At 49.7% G+C, this 17,854-nt stretch overlaps 1 long non-coding RNA gene across 1 annotated transcript; it reads left to right on the top strand.

Moving 5' to 3' along the window:
- Positions 1–2,935: 2,935 nt before the first annotated feature.
- LOC119936530 lies at positions 2,936–13,064 on the top strand. The gene is made up of 3 exons (XR_005453796.1): positions 2,936–3,012; positions 11,652–11,718; positions 12,963–13,064. It is a non-coding gene; the product is annotated as an uncharacterized LOC119936530 (long non-coding RNA).
- Positions 13,065–17,854: the final 4,790 nt, after the last annotated feature.

The following is a 17,854-nucleotide window of genomic DNA, read 5'->3' as shown; positions in this document are numbered from 1 at the left end:
CCATGGGTGAATTTCTTGTGATTCAATTATTCATTCGTATTTATTGGACACTTACGTATGCAAAGCAGTGTACTAAGTGCTTGGGAGAGTACAATATAAAAACAAACAGACACATTCCCTGCCCACTGTCAGTGATGTCTTCTACTATGGACATGGTCAAAGTTAAAATTGTACTGTAGAGGATACATGTTTTATTTCAAAGCTGCAATGTTAAAAAAAAAAAAAGAAGAGAGAAACCCCCTTTAGTCATAGGCGATTATGGCAGTGTGTTTTCAGGTTCAGAAGAGTATCTGATTCTCCTGTTACATGGGGGATTCTTCCCTGTAGACTTTCATCTTCTGGGGAAAATGTGTAATAGTAACCACGGAGTCAATGGTAATTCATGAGCAAATTATTCAGTTAATATTTTTCAATACAAATTTTTATATTACTGTTACACCCACAACTAGGAGAATACATTCATTCACTCAGTCGTATTTATTGAGCGTTTACTGTGTGCAGAGCACTGGACTAAACGCTTGGGAAGTACAGGTCGGCAACATATAGAGACGGTCCCTTCCCACCAACGGGCTCACGGTCTGGAATACATCGTAGCCACTCACTGTAATTTTACCATATTAAATATTGTAAAGTTGCAAATATAAAAAGCCCAGTGAACAGACCCCGGGCCTGGAAGTCAAAAGCATCGGGGTTCTAATTCCAGCTCCGCTACTTGCCTGCTGTTTGACCTTGGGCAAATCACTTCACTTCTCTGAGCCTCAGTTACCTCATCTGTAAAATGAGGATTGACTCTGTGAGCCCCACGTGGGACATCAATCAATCAATCAATCGTATTTATTGAGCATTTACTGTGTGCAGAGCACTGTACTAAGCGCTTGGGAAGTCCAAGTTGGCAACATATAGAGACAGTCCCTACCCAACAGTGAGCTCACAGTCTAAAAGGGGGGAGACAGAGAACAAAACCAAACATACTAACAAAATAAAATAAATAGATATGTACAAGTAAAATAAATAGAGTAATAAATATGTACGAACATATATACATATATACAGGTGCTGTGGGGAAGGGAAGGAGGTAAGATGGGGGGGATGGAAAGGGGGACGAGGGGGAGAGACATGAACTGTGTCCAAACTGATTAGCTTGTATCTACCCCAGCAGCGCTTAGAACAGTAGAGTAGTAAGCACTTAATAAATACCATTAAAACAAAACAAACAAAAGCATCCTAAGGCGTGGCAAGGCAGAGGCACAAACTGGAAATTGTAGCAGCACCAGGCCTTAACCGACATCAGGGGCAGAACCGTTTCTTCCTTCGCCAAATCTCGGTTTTGTGGGAAGAAAGTTCCCTAATTCTTCCATCGCTATGCAGCCAAATCGTGGGGTGAATCGCGTGTTCTAGCAGAACAGTATTTTGGAGGTGAGAGTCTGTATATATATATATGTATCTGTATTATATATATATGTATCTGTATATATCTGTATATATATATGTATATACCTGTATATATGTATATATGTTTGTACATATTTATTACTCTATTTATTCATTTATTTATTTTACTTGTACATATCTATTCTATTTATTTTATTTTGTTCGTATGTTTGGTTTTGTTCTCTGTCTCCCCCTTTTAGACTGTGAGCCCAATGTTGGGTAGGGACTGTCTCTGTATGTTGCAAATTTGTACTTCCCAAGCGCTTAGTACAGTGCTCTGCACATAGTAAGCGCTCAATAAATATGATTGATTGATGTATATATGTATCTATATATATCTGTATATATGTGTATATGTTTGTACATATTTATTACTCTATTTATTTATTTATCTTACTTGTACATACCTATTCTATTTATTTTATTTTGTTCGTATGTTTGGTTTTGTTCTCTGTCTCCCCCTTCTCGACTGTGAGCCCGCTGTTGGGTAGGGACTGTCTCTATGTGTTGCCAACTTGTACTTCCCAAGCGCTTAGTCCAGTGCTCCGCACACAGTAAGCGCTCAATAAATACAATTGATTGAGTCGGTCACCCGGGCAACGGCCGTAGGCGCCACCAAACAGCGACTCCTGCTGTCGGGACAGAATATCGCCGAGGCTCACGGTGGCCTTTGCAGCCTTCCTCCAGCAGGGGTCGATACTGAGTCGGGGCTAAATGAGGCTTTTCGGGCCGAGAAAAAGGTGAAAAAGATTAAAGACGATGCAAAAAGGAGAGAGAGGGGGTTCAGGTACAGTGTCTTTCCTTTCCGGACCCTACAGTGCAAATTGCACACGTTGGGATCAGCAGATGAGGTGGAAGGTGAGAAGGTGAGAAGAAAGTACCGTAGTAGAGCAAAAGGAGGATGTCAACTTATGCTGAGCGCCGACAACAAAAGAGACTGTGTCTCACTATCTTGCCCAGGCTAGACTGCAGCAGCTATTCACAGGCGCGATCCCACTACTGATCGGCACGGGAGTTTTGACCTGCTCCGTTTCCGACCTGGGCCGGTTCACCCCTCCTTAGGCAACCTGGTAAGCCTCCGCTCCCGGGGGCTCACCATATTGATACCGAACTTAGTGCGGACACCCGATCGGCATAGCGGACTGCAGCCCAGAACTCCTGGGCTCAAGCGATCCTCCAGCCTCAGCCTCCCGGGTAGCTGGGACTACAGGCGCGCGCCACCGCGCCCGGCGAGGGGAAGGCTCGTTCGGCGGGCTCTAGAGGCTGCGCGAGCCAGGTGCGTCATCGGAGGGGGCGTTGCCTGCCAGCGCGAGGCCCCGCCCACTCCGGCGCCCTTACGTCATCCGGGGGCGTGTCCTGTCTTCCCCGCGCGTGCGTCATCGCCGGGGGCGTGGCCAATCGGCGGGCGGCCTCGCAGCCCCGCCCTCTCCGGCGCGGCTCGAACGTCCTTGGCGTCCCCGCCCAGCAGGTGGCGCTGCTTCCCGCCCCTCCGCGCTCCGCCCGCTTTCTCCTGGAGCGCTGATACCGCGCTAAGGCAAAACCAGTCTCTGTGCGAGAGTTTCCTCAAAGAGTCCGTCGGAGGTGAGTTTTGCTGTCGCCATTGATCATCATCATCATCATCATCAATCGTATTTATTGAGCGCTTACTGTGTGCAGAGCACTGGACTAAGCGCTTGGGAAGTACAAATTGGCAACATAGAGAGACAGTCCCTACCCAACAGTGGGCTCACAGTCTAAAAGTCGCCATTGATCATCCAGCCAGTGTCACTGAGGTGCTACGGTTGAGGAGGACAAGGGGCAGTTATCCTGGCGCCTGAGGAGAAGAGGGGGCAGAAAAGAATCAGAGAGACCCTCCTTCTGCCCCTGTCCCAATGTTGTGCCCCCTTCTTAAATCCTGGGGCCCAAGAGTTTAGGGAAATCCCCTGGGCCTAGAGAGGTCAATTATTCAATCAGTCAGTGCCACTGGCCTGGAATTAATCATCATCAATCGTATCTATTGAGCGCTTACTATGTGCAGAGCACTGGACTAAGCGCTTGGGAAGTATAAGTTGGCAACATAAAAAGACAGAGTCCCTACCCAACAGCGGGCTCACGGTCTAAAAGGGGGAGACAGAGAACAAAACCAAACATACGAATAAAATAAATAGAATAAGATATGTACAAGTAAAATAAATAAATAAATAAATAAATAGAGTAATAAATATGTACAAACATATATACATATATACAGGTGCTGTGGGGAAGGGAAGGAGGTAAGATGGGGGGGGATGGAGAGGGGGACGAGGGGGAGAGGAAGGAAGGGGCTCAGCCTGGGAAGGCCTCCCGGAGGAGGTGAGCTCTCAGTAGGGCCTTGAAGGGAGGAAGAGAGCTAGCTTGGCGGATGGGCAGAGGGATTGGGGGCATTCCAGGCCTGGGGGACGACGGGGGCCGGGGGTCGATGGCGGGACAGGCGAGAACGAGGCCTAACGGTGAGGAGATTAGCGGCAGAGGAGTGGAGGGTGCGGGCTGGGTGGTTATGATATCGTTGAAGTGGTCCTATTGCCGAGATTTCACCCAGCAGCGCTTCCCGGAAGGCTCGGTCTGATGGTGCTCTTGTAACAGCTGGGACCCTCCAATAAACTGATGCTGGACCTAGGCTACATAGAACAATAAACAGACACATTCAGACACCAACAGGCCTGGTTTCCATCCCCTACCAAGTCACCTGAGCTGTCTGTCAATCAGTTAGTCAATCGTATTGAGTGTTTACCATACGCAGAGCACTGTTCTAAGCACTTGGGAGAGTCCAAGTAGAACAGAATTGGTAGACACATTCCCTGTGGACAAGGAGCTCACAGTCTAGAGGGGCCCAGATGCCCGTAGGGCACCTCAGGTTCCCACAGCAACAGGAAGGCTTGTCAAAGGAAAAAATCCAAGGGACTGACTCTGCCCACGTTGTTGACTCTGCCTAAGTGGGATGGGACTCCCACTTAGAAACTCCTCACCCTGGGCTTCAAGGCTGTCCATCCATCACCTCGCCCCCTCCTACCTCACCTCCCTTCTCTCCTTCTCCAGCCCAGCCCGCACCCTCCGCTCCTCCGCCGCTAATCTCCTCACTGTGCCTCGTTCTCGCCTGTCCCGCCATCGACCCCTGGCCCACATCATCCCCCGGGCCTGGAATGCCCCCAATCCCTCTGCCCATCCACCAAGCTAGCTCTCTTCCTCCCTTCAAGGCCCTGCTGAGAGCTCACCTCCTCCAGGAGGCCTTCCCAGACTGAGCCCCTTCCTTCCTCTCCCCCTCGTCCCCATCTCCATCCCCCCCATCTTACCTCCTTCCCTTCCCCACAGCACCTGTGTATATCTATATATGTTTGTACATATTTATTACTCTATTTATTTTACTTGTACATATCTATTCTATTTATTTTATTTTGTTAGTATGTTTGGTTTTGTTCTCTGTCTCCCCCCTTTTAGACTGTGAGGCCACTGTTGGGTAGGGACTGTCTCTATATGTTGCCAATTTGTACTTCCCAAGAGCTTAGTACAGTGCTCTGCACATAGTAAGCGCTCAATAAATACGATTGATGATGATGATGATGACTTTCTTGGGAACTTCCCACAAGCCTTGGGGGCCGGGAGCCTAGAAACCTGAAACAGCTCCTCCCTCCTTCTTCTCCTCCCTCCTTCTCCTCCTCCTCATCCTCCTCTTTCTCCGCTTCCTCCCATCACTGCGGCATCAGTGGGGTCAGAACTCTGCACCAGGCTGCGATCTGTCCGCCTCAAAAATGACTTCATTCATTCAATCGTATTTATCGAGCGCTTACTGTGTACACAGCACTGTACTAAGCGCTTGGGAAGTTCATCCTCTGCCACCGGAGGAGCTACAAATGGGGCGGGTGACCCTCCCCTGGTCACCCGCTCCTGCTCCAGTCATTCAATCGTATTTATTGAGCGCTTACTGGGTGCAGAGCACTGTACTAAGCGCTTGGGAAGGACAAGTCGGTAACATATAGAGACGGTCCGTACCCAACAACAGGCTCACAGTCTAGAAGGGGGAGACAGAGAACAAAACAAAACATGTAGAAAGGTGTCAAAATCGTCAGAACAAATAGAATTCAAGCTGTATGCACATCATTAACAAAATAAATAGTAAATATGTACAATAGAAACCATTACTCTGCTCCAGTCAGAAAAGATTGGGGTGTCCAGATGCAAGAGGGGGCCAGCTCCTCCACTGTTATTTCCACGTTTCCACACCGAACTCTCATCTTGGAATACCGACCTGGCAGGGGACCCTGACTTTAAACCACGCACCCTACCTGATCATCACGGATCACATCTCGGTCTTAGAATCATATCATTAAAAATTCATATCCGACAGCTCCTCAGAGCTAAGCGCAGGTTCAGTGTCAGCAATCTTGTCAATCGCTGCTGACTTTTCAAATATTTATCTTTCCCAAACTCCAGGGTGAATCACTCCAAGTCATCTTTAGGCAGCTCTCTGAAACCCTGATCAATGAGAGAGGTCCATCTAGTACTTTCTGGTCAACGCCACCACTTGGGAAGCATCCAGAGCCTGATGGGGGTTTTGGCAGCCTTACCATCCCTTCCTCCGGCCCCATTTTTGGAAGTTTGGAATGATAGTGGGGGAAAGGGGGAGAGGCAGAGAGTAAAGGTGGAAGGGAAGCAATGTGCTGACAGAAATTCCTGTCGGGGTAGAAGTAATGAATGGAAAAATTTCTGCTTTTGCCTCTCTAATCTCACAGTCGGTCAGCTTCCTGATCACCACTGTAAAACTGGAGGGAAGAGCAGGAATCAATCAATCAATCAATCGTATTTATTGAGCGCTTACTGTGTGCAGAGCACTGTACTACTACTACTACTACTACTAATAATAATAATGATGGCATTTACTAAGCGCTTACTATGTGCAAAGCACTGTTCTAAGCGCTGGGGAGGTTACAAGGTGATCAGGTTGTCCCACAGAGGGCACACAGTCTTAATCCCCATTTTACAGATGAGGGAACTGAGGCCCAGAGAAGTGAAGCGACTTGCCCAAAGTCACCCAGCTGACAAGTGGCGGAGCCGGGATTTGAACCCATGACCTCTGACTCCAAGCCCGGGCTCTTTCCACTGAGCCACGCTGCTTGGGAAGTACAAGTTGGCAACATATAGAGACAGTCCCTACCCAACAGTGGGCTCACAGTCTAGAAGAGTGGGCTCACAGTCTAGAAGGAATGTGAAAGGGAGACTTCTGTGAATCCTCGCACAGCTACTTATTAGTAGGTGCTTTAGGATCCTCGGAGACTCTTTATTATTGTTAATAATGAATTGATTGTAAGGACCAAGCCTCTGATATCTGTCCTCTGTCTTTAACATAGTTTTATGAAACTAGGGAGTCCATTTTAAATACAGCAGTAGCTCCCCCATTTCACATGAGGTGGGTTGCCTGATCCCCAAAGCATGGCCCCACCTAGTTTTTTAGATTTAGAGATAATAATTTCTACTGCAGTGAAATTAATTTCTCTTGATGTTGCATTTGTGGTTGAGTGCTTTTCTCAGCAGGTTTGCAAAGCAAATGTAGCTGGTAAATGATTTTCTTTCCATCTCCCTCACTAGATTGTAAAACTCCGCGAGAGCAGGGATCGTGTCTACTCATTAGAGTGATCTGAACGCAGTAGGCGGCTATACAGTCTACGGATGGGTGATGTGGGTCGCGTATCTTATGGTCTGGATAGATACAAAGGGGTCCAAACGGAGCCAATCGTGCCCTTGAGCAAACTCCTTTCCACATTTTGCCCGAAGGTCTGGGAAAATGGGCCTTGGAGTTCGAGGGTCGTGGATTCTAATCCCAGCTCTGCAGCTTGTCTGCCGCGTGACCTGGGTTAAGTCACTTCACTTCTCAGGGCCCCAGTAACTGCACCTGCAAATGGGGATTGACACAGTGAGCCCTACAAAGGGAGAAGCAGCGTGGCTCAGTAGGAAAAAGCACGGGCTTTGGAGTCAGAGGTCATGGGTTCAAATCCTGGCTCTGCCAATTGTCAGCTGTGTGACTTTGGGCAAGTCACTTAACTTCTCTGTGCCTCAGTCACCTCATCTGTAAAATGGGGATTAAGACTGTGAGCCCCATGAGGGACAACCTGATCACCTTGTATCCTTCCCTGTGCTTAGAACAGTGCTTGGCACATAGTAAGCGCTTAATAAATGCCATTATTATTATTATTATTATTACGAAGGACAGGGACTGTATCCAACCTGCTTTGCTTCTATCCACCGCAGCGCTTAGTCCATTGCCCGGCACACAGTATGTGCTTAATAAATACCGTAGTTGTTATTAATATCTTAATAACTCTTGACAAAGGATCAGAACACTCCTTTCAACTCGAGGAGGAGTGTGTGTGTCTGTGTGGGGGGGGGGAAATGAGCAAGGGATTGCTCTTGGTCGGGCAGGGCGGGCCTCGAGCGCCCCCACGTGGTCGGGCAGGGGAGGCTCCCGCGCGCCGCCACGTGGTCGGGCAGGGCGGGCCTGGCGCTCCCCCAAGTGGTCGGACAGGGGAGGCTTCCATGCGCCCCCAACGTGGTCGGGCAGGGCGGGCTTCGAGCTCCCCCACGTGGTCGGGCAGGGGAGGCTTCCACACGTCCCCACGTGGTCGGGCAGGGAGGGCCTCGAGCGCCCCCACGTGGTAGGGCATGGAGGGCCTGGCGCTCCTCCACGTGGTCGGGCACGGGGGGCTTCCACGCGCCCCCACGTAGTCGGGCAGGGCGGGCCTCGTGTGGCGCGCCCCCACGTGGACGAGCGGGGGCGGGGCTCCCGTGCGCCCCCACGTAGTCGGGCAGGGCGGGCCTGGCGCGCCCCCCACGTGGTCGGGCAGGGCGGGCCTCGCACGCCGCCACGTGGTCGTGCGGGGGGGTGCTCCCGCTTGCCCCCACGTAGGTGGGCAGGGTGGGCCTCGCGCGCCCCCACGTGGTAGGGCAGGGAGGGAATGGCGCGTCCCCACGTGGTCGGGAACGGAGGGCCTCGTGCTCCCCCACGTGGTCGGACAGGGGAGGCTCCCGCGCGCCCCCACGTGGTCGGGCAGGGGGGGCTCCCGCGTGCCCCCATGTGGTCGGGCAGGGCGGGCCTGGCGCTCCCCCACGTGGTCGGGCAGGGAGGGCCTCGAGCGCCCCCACGTGGTAGGGCAGGGAGGGCCTGGCGCGCCTCCACGTGGTCGGGCACGGGAGGCTTCCACGCGCCCCCACGTGGTCGGGCAGGGCGGGCCTCGCGTGCCCCCACGTGGTCGGGCGGGGCGGGGGGCTCCCGCGCGACCCCACGTAGTCTGGCAGTGGAGGCGTCCACGCGCCCCCACGTGGCCGGGCAGGGCGGGCCTGGCGCGCCCCCACGTGGACGGGTGGGGCCTAGCGCTCCCCCACGTGGTCGGGCAGGGCGGACCTGGAGCGCCCCCACGTGGTCGGGCAGGGCGGGCCTGGCGCGCCCCCACGTGGTCGGACGGGGGGGGGCTCCCGTGCGTCCCACGTAGTCGGGCAGGGCGGGCCTGGCGCGTCCACACGTGGTCGGGCAGGGCGGGCCTGGCGCGCCCCCACGTGGTCGGGCGGGGGGGGGCTCCCGTGCGCCCCCAACGTGGTCGGGCAGGGCGGGCCTCGCGCGCCCCCACGTGGTCAGGCAGGGGCGGCTTCCACGCGCCCCCACGTGGTCGGGCAGGGCGGACCTGGCGCGCCCCCACGTGGTCGGGCAGGGCAGGCCTCGAGCGCTCCCATGTGGTCGGGCGGGGGGGTGCTCCCGCGCGCCCCCACGTAGGAGGGCAGGGCGGGCCTCTCGCGCCCCCACGTGGTAGGGCAGGGAGGAACTGGCGCGCCCCCACGTGGTCGGGCAGGGCGGGCCTCGCGCGCCCCCACGTGGTCGGGCGGGGGGGGGCTGGCGCGCCCCCACGTGGTCGGGCGGGGGGGGCTGGCGCGCCCCCACGTGGTCGGGCAGGGGAGGCTTCCACGCGCCCCCACGTGGTCGGGCAGGGCGGGCCTGGCGCGCCCCCACGTGGTCATGTGGGGCAGCGGGAGGAGAATCCACCTCCTCCAGGAGGCCTTCCCAGACTGAGCCCCCCTTTTCCTCCGCTCCTCCTCCCTCTGCCCTACCCCCTTCCCCGCCCCTCAGCACTCGTGTATGTTTGTACATGTCTATTACTCTTGTATTAATGCTGTGTATAGATCTATAATTCTATTGATCCATTTTGATGCTGTTGATACCTGTCTACTTGTTTTGTTTCGTTGTCTGTCTCCCCCTTCTAGACTGAAAGCCCGTTGTTGGGGAGGGACCGTCTCTGTTGCCGAATTGTACTTTCCGAGCTCTTAATCCAGTGCTCAGCACACAGTAAGCACTCAATAAATACGATTGAATGAATGAATGCGTGGCTCAGGGGAAAGAGCCCGGGCTCAGGTGTCAGAGGATGTGAGTTCTAATTCTGCCTCCGCCACATCAGCTGGGTGACTTTGGGCCAGTCACTTCACTTCTCTGGGCCTCAGTTCCCTCATTTGTAAAATGGGGATGAAGACTGTGAGCCCCACGTGGGACAACCTGATGACCCCAGCGCTTAGAACAGTGCTTGACACATAGTAAGCGCTTAACAAATATTATTATTATTATTATCATCATCATCATCAATCGTATTTATTGAGCGCTTACTATGTGCAGAGCACTGTACTAAGCGCTTGGGAAGTACAAATTGGCAACATATACAGTCCCTACCCAACAGTGGGCTCACAGTTTAAAAGGGGGAGACAGAGAACAAAACCAAACATACTAACAAAATAAAATTAACAGAATAGATATGTACAAATAAATTAAATAAATAGAGTAAAAAAATACGTACAAACATATATACATATATTATGAATGAAAGCCTCCGGCCCAGGAAAACCCTTCCTCCGGCCTATCCGCCCGTGGGTCCCGAGGGCGGGCTGAGCAGGATGGGGGGTAGGGGGGTGGGTGGAGGGTCGGACAGACAGACAGAGAGAGACAGAGAGAGGGAGAGGCCGCTACAGCAGCGGGATTGCAGCCTGGACGGAGGGACGGGAAGGCGTCGGGAGGGGAGCAAGACAGACCGACCGACACTCTGGGTGGATCTTTGCCCTCTCCTTCCCCCACCTGTAAACCCCTTTCCGCCCCATAACATCTAGGGAACCGATCTAGCCTGGCGAGTGGATCAAGCAGAGGACTGGAAATCGGGACTCCTGCGTTCCAATCCCCACATCTGCCACCGGCCTGCGGGGCTCGCTCGGCCAAGTCACTCACCCTCTCTGTGCCACAGTTTCCTCTTCGGGAAAATGGGTGCGATACCTGCTCTCCCTCCCTCTTGAGCCCACTGTGAGACCCGTGGGATCAGGTCACTGTATCATCATCATCATCAATCGTATTTATTGAGCGCTTACTAGGAGCAGAGCACTGTACTAAGCGCTTGGGAAGTACAAATTGGCAACACATAGATACAGTCCCTACCCAACAGTGGGCTCACAGTCTAAAAGGGGGAGACAGAGAACAAAACCAAACATACTAACAAAATAAAATAAAATAAAATAAAATATCCCAGATGTATCCCATCTGGTAACCTCCTATCTATGCTATTTCTTAGCACGGGGTCTGGAACCTGGTAAGCGCTTAAGAATATCATTTCTATTATTAGTAATATTGTTACTGACCTAATCTGTTGAAATTCCTGGTGTCCATCAGTGTCCTAGGTTTTTGGGGTGCGACTTGGGCCCCGCAAAGAGAGAGACCCTCAGGGAGTGAACCTGGCTTCTCCTAAGAGAGGGTAGCAGCCCAAGATTTTCTGGAACTTGTGCTCCATAAATCTGTGTTTCACTAGTATGACTTAATTATGTAGTTATTTTCATGAAAGTGACTGCTGTTGCTATATCTTTTATTCATTTGCTAGGTTCTCATCAATCTGACCAAGAGGTCTGGGGGTGAAATTTTTGTCACTGTAATCAACTGCCCCTGTAAATAAGATTAGCCTTGGGTTCTCTCCTTAGCTTCTGTGAGGGTCAACTTCTATTTTTCTCATTTCTTCCAATCATTTTCTTTATGACTAACTTTAGAGGCTGGTCCTTGCCCTTACGTCATTGAGCTTTTAGGAAACGACTGCAAAATACGTAGGCTGAGTGCTTTGGTGAGGGGAGCTTTATAAATAAATTATATCATCAACATCATTATTATTATTATTATTATTAATTCATCATCTATTGCGTTTCAGAATATCGGAACACAACTTGTTACAGCCAAAGAGATTCACAGCTTCCTGAAGGGCTACGCTTTCGGGGGTAGGTTTTGGGCAGTGCTGTTTTCCCTGTTGGCAGGGGTAGGGCACGAGAGGCACATAAAGCATCTTAGATGCCAGTGGAAGGAACAGGAATACATCAAAACAGCAGGGGCAAGTAAAAACACACCAATCTAAAATTGAGACCCTTGAATTAGAAAAGAAACCATGCAAAGACAAGCAGCCATGGTTCCCTCACTACTCGGGGCAACAGTCCTCGGTCACAAACCATCCTAGCCTTCCCGATGCTATTACCATATAAACTTCTCGACTGCAGGAAATATGTGTCTGTCTTGTTTGTGTCTTATTTTTCCTCTTCTCCCCATCCCCCCCGCCCTACCTCCTTCCCCTCCCCACAGCACTTGCATATATATTTGTCCAGATTTCTTACTCTATTTTCCTTGTACATATTTACTATTCTATTTATTTAGTTAATGATGTGCACGTAGCTTTAATTCTATTTGTTCTGACGACTTTGACACCTGTCCGCATGTTTTGTTTTGTTGTCTCTCCCCCTTCTAGACTGTGAGCCCGTTGTTGGGTAGGGACCGTCTTTATTTGTTGCCAACAAGCGCTTAGTACAGTGCTCTGCACACAGTAAGCGCTCAATAAATACGATCGAATGAATGGTGTACTCTCCCAGGTGCCTTGCGCAGTGCTCCGCACTCAGTACATGCTCAATGAGAAGCAGTGTGGCCTAATAGATAGAGCCCAGGCCTGGGAGCTAGAAGGGTCAGGGTTCTAAATCCAGCCCTGCCACTTGTCTGCTGTGTGACCCTGGGTAAGTCACTTAACTTCTCTGTGCCTCAGTTTTCATCTGTAAAATGGGGATTAAGACCCCCATGGATCATGGACTGTGTCCAACCTGATTAGCTTGTATGTACCCCAGCGCTTAGTACAGTGCCTAGCACGTGGTGAGCGCTTCACAAATACCATTAAAAAAAAAAAGTACTATCGAACGGTTCCAAGTGTTTTAAAGACGGTTGCTCGGGGCCTTCTACCCCCACCTGCGATGGAAGGGAGGGGCACCCCTCCGACTCCCAGAAAACATCAACCGTTCGATTTTCTTATCCAGGTGGGAAACTGTGGATTTAAAGAGGAGTTCTTGGAGGGACCGAGGGACATCTTTAATCACAGATCACCCCCCTGCCCCTAGGGTCATTTATAGCGATGAAAACCAAGTCCCAGATTAACAGCGCGTTGTAACGACTGCTTAACTATGTACAATTTACGGTTTGTTTCCACTAGAGTTCAAAGGATTTATGGAGCGAGAGGCCTGGAGAAGACCCTTTCTGAATCCCAAACTCATAAATAATAGCCTCCTGTAATAAATAAGGTAATAATAGCTAATGTAACGGATTAGGAGTCAGGGGGCCGAGTTTTTCGGTGTGATGGTGGGTGGGGCCTCGGCGATCAGAGGGGCCCAGACCCGGGGGTGACCTGACCCCACTCCCCCAACCCAGGAATGGACACCTGGAGGGGGGGAGAGTCCAGGTGACCTGGGGGATGGACGGGAAGGGAAGACCTTTCAGCAGCCAAATGGTGGCTCCTCCCTCAATCGATCAATCAATCAATCAATCGTATTTATTGAGCGCTTACTATGTGCAGAGCACTGTACTAAGCGCTTGGGAAGTACAAATTGGCAACACATAGAGACAGTCCCTACCCAACAGTGGGCTCACAGTCTAAAAGGGGGAGACAGAGAACAGAACCAAACATACCAACAAAATAAAATAAATAGGATAGAAATGCACAAGTAAAATCAATCAATCAATCAATCAATCGTATTTATTGAGCACTTACTATGTGCAGAGCACTGTACTAAGCGCTTGGGAAGTACAAATTGGCAACACATAGAGCCAGTCCCTACCCAACAGTGGGCTCACAGTCTAAAAGGGGGAGACAGAGAACAGAACCAAACATACCAACAAAATAAAATAAATAGGATAGAAATGCACAAGTAAAATAAATAAATAAATAGAGTAATAAATGTGTACAACCATATATACATATCTACAGGTGCTGTGGGGAAGGGAAGGAGGTAAGATGGGGGGGTGGAGAGGGGGACGAGGGGGAGAGGAAGGAAGGGGCTCAGTCTGGGAAGGCCTCCTGGAGGAGGGGAGCTCTCAGCAGGGCCTTGAAGGGTTAGGGTGGGCTCGGGCAGGCCGGGCTCGGGGGGTGGCTACCACCCTTGTCTTCTGCGGGGCCGGGCCTAGTGGAAGCAGACTTCACCAGGACAAGGCCACGCTACCGGGCTTGGATTAAACCATCCGTCTTGTTTGAGACTCGGTTTCTCCAACTACAGAATCGGGGTAAAACTTATTCATTCGTGATTGCTCTCCAGGTTTGAGGAGTAGGACATTCATGAGCACTGCATTCTGCTGCAGAATGCCTGAACCGGACACTGTAATGATACGCTCTCAGTATGCCTCGATGACTTGAACCCTCCCTAGGGGGTAGCTAAGGCTACCCCCGATAATAAATTAGAATCTTTGGAAGAGGCATTCACTTGCTGAGGCCACCAGAGTATTATCCAGTTAGTCACTTCTTCAGCGTGGCTCAGTGGAAAGAGCACGGGCTTTGGAGTCAGAGGTCATGGGTTCAGATCCCGGCTCCGCCAACTGTCAGCTTTGTGACTTTGGGCAAGTCACTTAACTTCTCTGGGCCTCAGTTCCCTCATCTGTAAAATGGGGATGAAGACTGTGAGCCCACCGTGGGACAACCTGACCATCTTGTAATCTCCCCAGCACTTAGAACAGTGCTTTGCACATAGTAAGTGCTTAACAAATACCATCATTTTATTTATTTTTATTTATTTCACTGACGCACTCCCTCGGTATTTCCGCAGTTCCTCCGGAATGCGTATTTTCACGGGGCTTTCTATCTAGGACACTATTAAAAATTATTCCCCACATTCTGGTGGCACATAACTGTCAATAGAGTGTGATGTGGTGTCAGAGGAGCGGTTGTGCACCCGAGTGCAGCGACAGATACAGGGTGAGAACCACAATGTGAATTTACCTTAACATGGGATTCTGAAAGAATGCTACACCCCCACGTTGTGAAAGACGTGATTGTATTCCCAAGCATCCCAGTGACCCGACAGACTGGTATCCGAAGTACTTAAAACCAGGAGAATAGGTCAGGCACTGGGATAGGCTGGCTTAATTAGTACGTTAACATTTTATTGAGTATTTGAAGATTATCAGTAGCGTTGTGAAATATCAAGGAGCTTTCCAAGCCGAAGGATTCTTTGGGTTCTGTCCCTGTTTCAAATTTCCTTCACCTCCTGGTATATTCAGTTCTGCCACCATACACGTTTTTTGGTGGTGCATTTTGGCCAGAATGCCATTTGGGAATTATCATCATCATCATCAATCGTATTTATTGAGCGCTTACTGTGTGCAGAGCACTGTCCTAAGCGCTTGGGAAGTACAAGTTGGCAACATATAGAGACGGTCCCTACCCAATAGTGGGCCAATATCACCCTACCACACAAGCCAGTTTGGGTACTCTATTACTCTGTTTACTTATTACTCTATTTATTATTACCCTATTTATTTATTTATTTAACTTGTACATATCTATTCTATTTAGTTTATTTTGTTAATATGTTTTGTTTTGTTCTCTGTCTCCCCCTTCTAGACTGTGAGCCCACTGTTGGGTAGGGACCGCCTCTAAATGTTGCCAACTAGTACTTCCCAAGCGCTTAGTACAGTGCTCTGCACACAGTAAGCGCTCAATAAATACGATTGGTTGATTGATTGATTGGGGACAGTGTTGGAAGAAGCGCTTTCTACTTATGCTGCGGGCTGTTGGCCACAGGGAATCCTACAGCTCAAGTCTTCTACATTCTAGGAGATCTGGCCATACCTAGGCAGGAGATGTTGTCACATTTCCCAGATAAATTACTCCTCTCTTTCTCCCCTCTCACATTTCTAGCCCTAGAGATTATCAATTTACATCAATCAATCATATTTATGGAGCGCTTACTATGTGCAGAGCACTGTACTAAGCGCTTGGGAGAGTAGAAGGCAATACTAGATAATAATAGAATTAGCAGACACATTCCATGCCCGTAACGAGTTTACGGCCTAGAAGGCGAGACAGACGTTACTATGAATAAATAATTTATAATCTATAATTTAAAGATGTATACGTAAGTGCTGTAGGGTCAGGGTTGGGGCGAATATCTACTGTCCAAAGACCATTTAAAAATTCAGAGGTCACCGTATTTTCCCCGAGTTGAAACCTTTAGCAAGGCAGAATGCAAATTTTGGCTTTCAGACTTTTCTGTTGCCCCTTGGATGAAGCCTCCTGAAGAGCAAGCCATATGCACCAAGACACGTCAGCCTGTACAGTATGTTTTTGTGTAATAACAACATGACTGAGTATTGACACAGCACCGGGCCCAACAACTGTTAGCACAAACAACACATGCACTGTTGCCTTTTATTACTTAATTACAGGGTTTGGAATATTCAGCCAATTGAACAGCTTAAATGGCTTAGTCTCTTTGAGGGCTTTATAAAAATCCTCTCCGGAGTACCAATATTGCAAATTATTTTTTGGCCCTATCTAGCTGCCACTGTTTTGCACTTGCTTAGATTTTGGGGGGAACCTGAAAGTATGTTTCTCTAAATTAAATGACTGAGAGAATAATAAAAATATATCCATATTCAACTGTGAAGGGGAGCATAGATTTTAAAGGAGACCTGATCATTCATTCAGTCGTATTTATTGAGCACTTATTGTGTGCACAGCACTGTACTAAGCGCTTGGGAAGTACAAGTTGGCAACATATAGAGACGGTCCCTACCCAACAGTGGGCTCACAGTCTAGAAGATTAGAGCATTCCCTGATGAGAAAAACATTAATAAGAAGGGATGATCTGTGCAGCTCAGAAATTTGAAATTTAAGGAATACAAAATTTTGTGGTCTTTGATCTCTTGGTCTTCCTTATCTCCTCTGTGGGAGATCTAAAAAAGACACTTAGCCCTGTCCCACTGCCACCCTCTGCCCATTCCACGCAGAGTTCCAGACCTGTTTGAATCTGGAAGAAGGGCCAAACGAACAGGAATTGGAACAGGAAAATGAACAGGAATTTTGACTTCTTTTTAGGTTATCAATCAATCAATCAATCAATCAATCGTATTTATTGAGCGCTTACTATGTACAGTGTTGGGAAGTACAAATTGGCAACACATAGAGACAGTCCCTACCCAACAGTGGGCTCACAGTCTAAAAGGGGGAGACAGAGAACAGAACCAAACATACCAACAAAATAAAATAAATAGGATAGAAATGTACAAGTAAAATAAATAAATAAATAAATAAATAAATAGAGTAATAAATATGTACAACCATATATACATATATACAGGTGCTGTGGGGAAGGGAAGGAGATAAGATGGGGGGATGGAGAGGGGGACGAGGGGGAGAGGAGGGAAGGGGCTCAATCTGGGAAGGCCTCCTGGAGGAGGTGAGCTCTCAGCAGGGCCTTGAAGGGAGGAAGAGAGCTAGCTTGGCGGAGGGGCAGAGGGAGGTCATTCCAGGCCCGGGGTTATCAACAGAGGTCCCTATCCATTAAGATCCCATTAAGATGATCTTAGAAAATGTGATCCTCTCTAATCTCCCAGAGATTAGACTGGAGCCTGATGGGGGCAGGAAGCAGAGACGTATCTGCCTTGTGGCTGGTCACTGTGGTGGCAGAAGACAGAAGAGATGGTATGGCATCAATCAATCAATCAATCGTATTTATTGAGCGCTTACTATGTGCAGAGCACTGTACTAAGCGCTTGGGAAGTACAAATTGGCAACATATAGAGACAGTCCCTACCCAACAGTGGGCTCACAGTCTAGAAGGGCTCACAGTCAGAAGATGAATACTCTCTCTCCTCTCCCTTCTTCCATTGACTTATTTTCCTTCCCTCCCTTTCTTTTCTTTTTTCCACTTCTCCCTGTTCCCCTATTTTCCCCTCTTTCCTACTCACAGTGTTCCCCCATTCCCTACTCCCTTGCCCTTGGTCTGGCCAGGATGCCAGGCAGAGTGGAGACCCTTGGCACCCCATAGGCTCTGTTATTGATCAGCCACCCCCGACCTGTTGGACTGTAGGAGCAGGTTTGTTTTTCCCCATCAC

This window comes from Tachyglossus aculeatus, chromosome 14, assembly GCF_015852505.1.
Source record: "Tachyglossus aculeatus isolate mTacAcu1 chromosome 14, mTacAcu1.pri, whole genome shotgun sequence".
Taxonomy (NCBI): domain Eukaryota; kingdom Metazoa; phylum Chordata; class Mammalia; order Monotremata; family Tachyglossidae; genus Tachyglossus; species Tachyglossus aculeatus.
The sequence above is the reverse complement of the archived record's forward strand: the minus strand, read 5'-3'. Positions and strand labels throughout refer to the sequence as shown.